Source organism: Sinocyclocheilus rhinocerous, unplaced genomic scaffold, assembly GCF_001515625.1.
Source record: "Sinocyclocheilus rhinocerous isolate Xijiao unplaced genomic scaffold, SAMN03320098_v1.1 scaffold1399, whole genome shotgun sequence".
Taxonomy (NCBI): Eukaryota; Metazoa; Chordata; class Actinopteri; order Cypriniformes; family Cyprinidae; genus Sinocyclocheilus; species Sinocyclocheilus rhinocerous.
Genome location: NW_015634038.1, coordinates 619,224 through 629,503, shown reverse-complemented (window position 1 = coordinate 629,503; position 10,280 = coordinate 619,224). Strand labels below are relative to the sequence as shown.

At 35.1% G+C, this 10,280-nt stretch overlaps 1 pseudogene; it reads left to right on the top strand.

Annotated features, from left to right (window-relative positions):
• LOC107745310 (14-3-3 protein epsilon-like) overlaps window positions 1-3,547 on the top strand; it is a 6,148-nt pseudogene extending 2,601 nt beyond the window's left edge.
• The last annotated feature ends 6,733 nt before the right edge of the window (window positions 3,548-10,280 follow it).

Sequence of the window (10,280 nt, the reverse complement as noted above, 5' to 3'; positions counted from 1 at the left end):
GTCAACAAAAATAAGCATTGAGGTCTTCCTGCGCGTTTCCGCCAAAAAAAAAGTTGAGAAAAAGCAAGAACTCGTATCAACATTCATAAATGTTAGTATTGTAATTTTACTGTTGTTCTGTAAAATAAAATAAAAAGTAAGACATAATAATTATAATAATCATTAAAACAGCTCAATATAGTGTTCAAATTAAGATCTGTAATATTTTCTAATGTTTTAAAACAAGTCTCTTCTCAGCGAGGCTGCTAAAAGCAAGACAAAACAGTAAAAAGCACATTTTGGCTATTTAATTCATGCAATGGCGAAAAAAAAACACACGAAAAACCGTGTTCGGCCTTCGGCCCAGTGTTTCATTTTGTTCGGTTTCGGCTTCAGCCAAGAATTTTCATTTCGGTGCATCCCTATTATATACCTTTAATAAACGTTTGTTCTTTATAATACCTTAGTGCTTGTTTCTAACACTTCAATCCATCCCTTGAAATGCCTTGTCTTGAGTCGTGAGTTTTATGTCTCAGAAACAGTAATGTGTGTAGTGATCTAGATGTGCATGTTGCCATAATCACTCTGCGGATTCTCGTCTTATCTTTTGCAGGTTGAGAATGAGCTGAAATCTGTTTGCAGTGACATACTGGATGTACTGGACAAACACCTCATTCCTGCAGCCAACACAGGAGAATCCAAAGTTTTCTACTACAAAATGTAGGTGTTTGACGAAACAAAGTGCATGCATTTAAGACTTTATAGGTCTCTTAGATGGGTGAGGTTCTGCATGCTAAATATATGACATGAAACCTGGCTTTATTTCTGTAGAGCATAAAACGTTTGCCTCATGTAGGTCATGGATTTGATTCCCAAGAAATGTGCATAATTATTAAATGTATACCTTGAAGCATACTACTCATGCACGCTAAATTGTTTAGGATTTAAGGGCCTGCCAAATGCAGACATGAAAATGTAAGGTTTTGTAGGGCTTTATCGGTACATTTAGAAATTGATCCTCTGAAATGTTAACATTTATTTTTTTGTCTGTTTTAAAAAGCAGTGCTTGCTTAAAGGGATAGTTCACCCAGAAATGAAAATTAGCTGTTAATTTACTCATCCTCAGGCCATCCAAGATGTAGGTGACTTTTTTTTTTTTTTTCAGTAGAACAGTAAAGATGATTTTTAGGTGAGACTGTGGCCCTTGGTGATTCATAAAATGTAAGTCAACGAATACCATCACTCTTTTCCCACCGGTTAATCGACGTGTGACAGCACCGGTAATACCGGTATCACCGTTGGGGTGGGGGGTGTTAGTTCGTTTGAGTTTCCCTCTTTTCTTTGTTTTCAAATGGCTTGTAAAAGTGCGCATTTTACTTTCACTTTCAAATTAGTGGTAATTGAATTGCCGCAATTTGGCGTCAAGCAATTGTTCGTTTGAGTTTTCCCTCTTTTCCTCGGATTTCTTGGCTTTCAAATAGCTTGAAAAAGCGCCATGCGCGTTTTACTTTCACTTTCAAATTAGCAGCAATTTCCAGTGACATTGCCATGATTGAGCTCCCGCCCACACATCCCATCCGGCTCGGCCTCGCTCTCAACTTCTCCGTCTTCTACTACGAGATCCTTAATTCCCCCGACCGCGCCTGCAGGTTAGGTTTCTTCTCTCCTCGCTTAAACTGTGTTTTTTGACTTGCTTCTGTCCAATATTAATATGCACAGACGCCTATGGCTAAGCAGTGTTATTTTAGTGTAACTGATCTACTCGTATAGTTTTATTCATATTTTGAACTAGTTTTTATTTTGATATTTTCTGTTTTCGTTTTAAATTTCAAGTAATTATGCTTGTTTTTTTTTTATCTCTATTTTTTTTTATTAATTTTTATTTCACTTATAGTTCGAGTTATTTTAGTACATCAAGTTAAACTGAATGAAAATGAGATGCTCCCTTAGCAACTAGTTGAAAAAATAAGTTTAAGCTTTTTTAAATATTAATTTTTCACACGTAAGAATTTTTTTTAATGGTTTCGGTTTTAGTTAATAATCCTATGGCTATCATAGGTCGATTCCTAAATATGTGTGATAAATGTGGTTGTGTACATCCTAAAAGTTTAAAATCATTTGCATATATATTAATGATTAATAATGTTGACATTATACATTAAATATTAATGATTAATAATGTCATCACATTGCTGGAATATTTGCATTTTAGATTCCCAACAGCAGCGGTTCCTTGAGAAGACCCCCGTTTTCTGACACAATATTTGAAGCTTGCTAATATATCAATCTTATTTAAAAGACAATTAATATTGATTAATATTATCAATTTAACTGCAGGATGAGAACATGAACTGATTTGAGCTGAATAATAACACTTGTCTGAATTCATAATTGATGTGCTGTAGAAAATAAACACTTGTTATTTTCCTGTTTATTCATGTCAAGCTGCTTTGAAACAGTCTATATTGTATGAACCGCTATAAAAATAAATGTGACTTGTTGATATATTAGCAGAAAATGGGTAGTGCTGATTTATAAAAGCAATTAGCCGTGATGCATTTTGTGATTCCAGGTGTTTAATAAAAACAATATTTATTTAGAGAGAAAAAGAAATATGATTTCAGTCTACATCTCCATTTTGTGTTTATCATTTCAAATGAGATCTTTTTAATTAGTAAGTAATTGATTATATTTTGTATTCATTTTAATACTTCATGGTGCAGCCCCCTGGTTGAGAACCACTGCCTTATGGGAAACCCCTCTGAAAAAGCCAGTCTGACTCTCCTCTCGCTCCTCCAACAGGTTGGCGAAGGCGGCGTTTGACGATGCAATAGCGGAGCTGGACACGCTGAGTGAGGACAGTTACAAGGACTCGACGCTCATCATGCAGCTGTTACGGGACAACCTGACGCTCTGGACCTCAGACACACAGGGAGACGGTGAGACACTCACTGGACATGTCCATAGTAGACCGAAGCAAACACTGTGAAAGTCTGGATTACATAATGATTGTAATAAAAAAAAATTGTTCTCAAATGCACAGTGAGGTAAAATGACAGCTTGTTTAAAAAACGTTTTGAGGTTAACAGAAAGGACCATAATAATAAAACCATGTAATCCCACAAGTTGTAGTCTTGAGACAGAAAACGAGAGAGACAAATTCAGTAAAACAACAAATTAATAAAGATACCCCAGCGACTTCAGACTGCTTTTGTGCTCCAGGGTCACATATGCACTTACTCAGAGTGTTTGTGTGCTGTGGCTTGACTTCAACTTTGTGTTTCAGGCTTAAAACATGGACGGTGTGGAGTTTGTCTTATAGTGTGCAGCTTAACCTATCAATGCCACTGTAATAACAAAGATTCATTCTTTTTTTCCTCTCAGGTGAAGAACAAAATAAAACAGCGCCTCTCTCTCTCTCTCTCTCTCAGTGTGTCTCTCACCTCTCTCTCTCTCTCTCTCTCTCAGTGTCTCTCATGCATCTCTCTCTCTCTCTCTCTCTCAGTGTCTCTCGTGCATCTCTGTCTCTCAGGGAAGCTCATGGTGTCATAGAGAAGAGTTCAGATGATGAATGCTGGTTGTGTCCATCCCTGTCTATCACTTCATCTTTCCCCCTCTCGCTCGTTATTTCATACCTTTGCTCTTACCTATCAGACCATCTATACAAGTTCGGAATAATTAAGACTTTTAATGTTTTTGAAAGAAGTCTGTTCTGCTCACCAAGGCTACATTTGTTTGATACAAATACATTAAAAACAGTAAAATTATGAAATATTATTACAATTTAAATTACTGGTTTCTATTTTAATATGTTTTAAAATATCATTTATTTTTTTTGATGCAAAGCTGTATTTTCAGCATCATTACTCCAGTCTTCAGTGTCACATGATCTTCAGAAATCATTCTAATATGCTGATTTTCTCAATTATTAGGATGCATTAAATTGCTCAAAAGTAAATTGCTCATATAAATGCTGTTCTTTTGAAATTCCTATTCATAAAAGATTTTAGAAAAAAAAAAGTGGTTTCCACAAAAATATTAAGCAACAAAAACAACATTGATAATGACCATTATTAATAACTGAGCACCAATAATATTTGAGCAGAAAATCAGCATATTAGAATGTTTTTTGAAGGATCATGTGACACAGAAATAAATTACATTTTAAAACATATTAAAAATATAAAAGTTATTTTAAGTTGTAATAACATTTCCTCAATGTTACACTTTTTACTGTATTTCTCATCAAACAAACGCTTGTTAAGAGACTTCTTGCGCAAATAATCCCAATTATTCAAAACTTTTGACCGATAGTGTATATTTTTGGGAGGTTTTAGGGTTTTATTGTATTTTTTATTTTTTTTTTATCTTAAGTGTTTTTTCATTAACTCTTCACTTAGATCTTATATGATTATATGAGGCCAGAACGGAGAGTTTCCTCAGTAAGGTTTGCTTTTACTACCTGTTACAAGATCCCTGAGAATCACACTTTTATTACATAAGTTTGCTCATATTTCTTCATCAGTGTTGTTCTGTCAGTTGTTCAGCTCAGTGGCCATTATTGGAGGCATTTATTGTTATTTTCTTGAAAAGTAGAGAAACAGGCCATTTATCATAAATGTACCCTCAAAAACATTTCCTTAAAAGCGAAGTGTTTAATATGTGTATACTATATATATATATTTTGTCAGCAGGTTCTCTGTCTGTGGTATTGTGTGATGTGGTCAGTGACAATGGGTTAATAACTATAACGCTTTTCAAGCTTTTAGGAAATGAATGCAACTCTCGCCTCATCGTTATTCAAAGGCTGCTGCTGCAGAAAGATTGCTGTAGAGCCATACATAGGATGGCTTTTTGTGTTTTAAGGGAGGAAAAAACATTTCTCAAGATCAGATGCAAAACAAGCACGATGCATTAGTTTTCCTTCAACTGAATATGAAGTGAAACTCTAGTTAGGGATTTTGGTGACACTTTACAAAAAGGTTTCATTTGTTAACATTAGTTAACCGTATGAGTTAACAATGAACAATACTTAAACAGCATTCATTAATCTTAGTTCAATTTTAACACTTACTAATACATTTTTAAAATCAAAATTGATCAAATCGTCAATGCACGTGAATTAACATGAGTAAGTCGTTTAATAAATGCTATAAAATGTGATCACACTATTTGGTAACAGTCCTTGTTACACGTTACATGTACTTATTATTAAAATAAAAATTAATTATGCATAACTACATACAAGTAACCCTAAGCCAAACCCTAACCATGTAGTAAGTACATGTAGTTAATTAATATTACTCAGTACTTAAATGTATAATTACACTGTAACAAGGACACCTTAAAATAAAGTGTAACCCACTATTTTAAGGTGTCCTTATTACACTGTCATTATGCAATTAAGTACAATGTAATATTAATTAATTTATACATGCATTTACTGTAGAATTTTAGGTTAGTTGTTTGTAATTTTGTACAATACTATAGTAAATACAGTAATGTGCAACAAGGACACTCTAAAGGTAAGCAAGTTACCAAATATTCTGCTAATTGGTAGTTCATGTTCGTTAATGCATTAATGTTAACAAATGAGACTCTGTGAAGTGTTACCAGGATTTATTTGTGTGTCTCCTCTGGGTCTGACTCTTTCTCTCTTCTGTCAGCATCCTCATGTATTTCTTCTGTTTCTTCAGTACATGTAACTTGAATCTGTTAATTCTGCCTGAAGCCAACAAGCACCTGTCTACTCATGGAAACACAGCATGGGATCGACTCGACCTTTCAGATAAACCAAGACTAAATAAATCAACTAATAAAACACTATCGTTACCTTTCTCTTTGTTTTATTTGATTTATTGGTGTCACAGGTTCATTTATAATGGCAGGAAAAAGTACTTAGTACATTGAAGGGAAAAAAAATGGTGTAGAAACAATTTTCACCCAGAAATGTACTCCAGTAATCTCCATTACTTGATTTACAACTTTGAATTTTTATTTTTGTTCTTCTTTTTTTTTGGTAGTAACATATTTACTCCTTGACTAGTAATTATCCTGAGTTGCGAATTCAAAGGCAGCAAACCGGGACAAATAAACTGACTATTTCTCGCTTTTATAAGAGGGGAAAAAACAAAACAAAACTGGCAATAATGTAAAATATTTGCAATCTGTTATGTTGCTTTATTTTTTGTTCATATATGTGAAGGAACATCTCCCAGCAGAGGCTAACTGACTCACGCTAACTAGCCAAACCTAAAGTAGAGAAGGGTTGATAATGTTATTAAAGGGGTCATATGATGCGATTTCAATTTTTCCTTTCTCTTTGGAGTGTTACAAGCTCTTGGTGCATAAAGAAGATCTGTAAAGTTGCAAAGACTAAAGTCTCAGATCCAAAGAGATATTCTTTATAAAAGTTACGAGTCAGCCACACCTACCTAAAACGGCTCGTTCTAACACACCCCCACATACCTACGTCACGATCTCGGAAGATTTGGACACGACTCGAAATCAGTGGTTAAGTTGTATTTACAACACTGTTCCACAACACTTCAACCCAAATATTCAGATGTGTGCAGCACATTTTATGGAGGACTGTTTCCTGATCTTGGGAGAGTAGACTACAATGCCGGCTGTTCTGACTCACAGATTGTAAGTCCTTTTTTTATATTTAAGGAGTTTTTATTTTTTATATTTAAAGCGAGTTTTTTGGGCAGTTTAGAGTAGTGCTTGTTGTTTGTCATTTCTCCGATCACAAATGCAGACATGGTTTTATGTTTACGCGGCGCGATGCAACGCAATGCGTAAAAAGACAGTATAAGTCATTATAATCCATAATTATGTCCCCACTGGATGCAACAAATGCCTAGTTTATAATGGGTTTTAATGTTTTTGTCTCGTCGCTCTGGCCGGACAGGGCATCGTCACAATATGGTGAGGGGCGTAACATTTCCGTCTCACGCTTGAGGTATTCGGCCAATCACAACGCACTGGATGGCTGGCCAATCACAGCACACCTTGCTTCTCAGATCCATGAGCTTTGTAAAAATCTAGCGTTTCAGAAAGGCGGGGCATAGAGGAGAAACAATAATGTACAGTATGTGGAAAATGTGTTTTTTTAACCTTAAACCGCATAAACACATTTCATTACACCAAATACACAAAATAATGTTCTTTTTAGCAACATCATATGACCCCTTTAAAATTAACTTGTATTAGTATTAGTAGCTTAGGTTACTTCAGTGTTGTTCTACATCCTGTCTCTTTAAAGGACTAGTTCACTTTTGGAATGAAAATTCTGTCATCATTGACTTCCATAGCTTTTTTTTTTTTCTTCCTACTGTTGAAGTCAATGGTACCCAACTGTTTGGATACCAACATTTTTCAAAATATCTTCTTTTGTGTTCAACAGAAGACATAAACTCATACAGGTTTGGAACAAGTGGAGGGTGATTAAATGATGACAGAAGTTTCATTCTGGAAGTGAACTACTCCTTTAATGGATTGTTCACCCAAAAATGAAAATTTTGTCATTTATGAATTATGTCGTCTAAATGATTAACTTTTGCGGAAGACAGTGTTTTGAAGAACAGTGTTTGTCCACACAAAGTCAATGGGGTCCAAAACAACATTGGACTTGGACACCACTGACTTTTATTATGTGGACAGAATAAAAAAAGATAATTTTCAAAAGTGTGTGTGTGTGTGTTTTCCAGAAGAAAAAATGCAACCATGTCACTGTCCCTTAATCTTCTGCTCCATCAGACTGAGTGTCAGTAGGGGGCGCTAGTGCATTTCAGTAATCTGTGTTGGTCCTAATGTCCTAAATGTGCAAAATGTCCAGAAGCCGATGCTAGATGCAGATTTCAGTCCTGAGATTTTTATGTTGTCCTTATATTGCTCTTAAAAAAATAAGTTGAAAACAGTTTTTGCTTCTTTATATTTTTGTGGAAACCGTGATTTTATTTCATTTTTTTCAGGATTCTTTTATTAATAGAAAGTTAAAACCGCAGTCATTTAAAATAGAAATCTTTCGTAACTATTATAAATGTCTTTTTGGATAAAAGTATTAATTTGTAAAATAAATAAATAACTTACCCCAAACTTTTGAATGGTAGTGTATCACAGAAGACCTGTAGTGAATGTGTCCTCATCCATGCAGTATTCACTCTTGACAGCTGAAGTGTCTGAACACTGATGATTCCCAGAGCCGTGTTCATGTTCCTGTGTTGATCATCATCTGATCCAGGTGAGACTCTGGCTGTCCGACCTCATAAAACATCTCTAATGTGTGTTGATGCTGTTGCATAGCTTCATGTGCTTTCAAAACAGAGCATCTCTTTCTGCTGTCATAGGCCAATGGCAGTGAAGTCACAAGCCAAAAATAGGTTGCAGGTCTTAAAAGTCATACATGGTAGCTTGAACTGAATTCGTCAGCTGACTCATTTGATCTCATGATACCAGATTCACATATATTGGGTGAATGTGTTTTAATTTCGACCTCAATATTAACAGGTTACAGCATTTACACTAGGAGCCTGAGCTGTGCGGCATCGCATTCAACGAAATGTTGCATTAAAGAGGTTATCATAGTACGAACAATACTTTTACAGCATGTCTGAAGGCCTGCCACAATTATAAAGATATAGTTTTAAAAATTGTTCTCAATTTAACAGAATAGAGTCCACACCACAATTATAGAACTTAGTCAGGGTGATGCCATAATTATTTGTTTTTTGACAGGAATAAAAATGAGGCTTTGTCGGACTGAAGTACAGTGCGCTCAATGGATTTTACTGCTGTTTAACAACATGCCGACTGTTCAGCTGACCACACGTCTTTAAGAGAAAAAAAATCATTAGACTAAAGCTTAAAATTGCACAATTTAATACCTTTATACAATGTGTGCCATTGTAAAGACTTTGCTTGTCCCAGTCTGCATACTATGACCTAAAAGTGTGTACTCATTTTGTTAAGAAAAAGTACATACTTTTGAGTATGTAGCAGAATAGTAGGCAAGCTTTGGGACATCTCATAACTTCGTCTTTAATGGACCGCTCTGTTGCTTAAAGTCCTTTTTAGTTTTCATTCAAGTTAAATTCAATATGGCGTCTAACCTGGGTGTATAATGATAATGGCACAGAGTAACAATTTAGTTGGAATCACTTTTATAATGATTTTATCAGCTGATGAACGATAAAAACATGAGACCGCCAATCAGAATCCATCCTGCTTTTAACGAGCTTGAGCATTTAAAGCGGCAGATGACAAAACTACACAGTGTTTCGTTAATAAACAGAACTTTATCACTCGTTGATGTGGAGGCTAATATAGTTTTTACAAGATGTAATATAAGTCTCAGGTGCCCCTAGAATGTGTCCGTGACATTTCAGCTAAAAAAAAACCAAAGATCATTTATTATTCCATCCTGAAAATTACCATTTTTAACAGAAACAAAAACATGCTGTTTTCGTGCATGCATCTTTAAATGCAAATGAGCTGCTGTTCCCCGCCCACTTTACAGAAGAGGGCTGTGCCTTTACACATAAGAAATGAAAAGCACCCTTGGATACTTGCTATTGTTGTTGTGTCTTGCCGAGTAACAATTTAGTTGGAATCACTTTTATAATGATTTTATCAGCTGATGAACGATAAAAACATGAGACCGCCAATCAGAATCCATCCTGCTTTTAACGAGCTTGAGCATTTAAAGCGGCAGATGACAAAACTACACAGTGTTTCGTTAATAAACAGAACTTTATCACTCGTTGATGTGGAGGCTAATATAGTTTTTACAAGATGTAATATAAGTCTCAGGTGCCCCTAGAATGTGTCCGTGACATTTCAGCTAAAAAAAAACCAAAGATCATTTATTATTCCATCCTGAAAATTACCATTTTTAACAGAAACAAAAACATGCTGTTTTCGTGCATGCATCTTTAAATGCAAATGAGCTGCTGTTCCCCGCCCACTTTACAGAAGAGGGCTGTGCCTTTACACATAAGAAATGAAAAGCACCCTTGGATACTCAAGCCAAAACGAAACATCTGTTTGGTCTTGATTATCATGTCTGACGTGCAGTGTTGGGCAAGTTACTCTGAAAATGTAATCAAATTAATGATTACTCCTTTTAAAAGTAATCACGTTACTGTTCTGATTACTTTATTTCAAAAGTAATTAGTAATTAGCTACATTATTAGTTACGTTACTTTTTTCTCCATGAAATTTATGAAATCCCAGCATACACGCTCCCGATAAATATTTGTTATTAAAGCATCAACATTCACAGAACACTGTTATTTTAA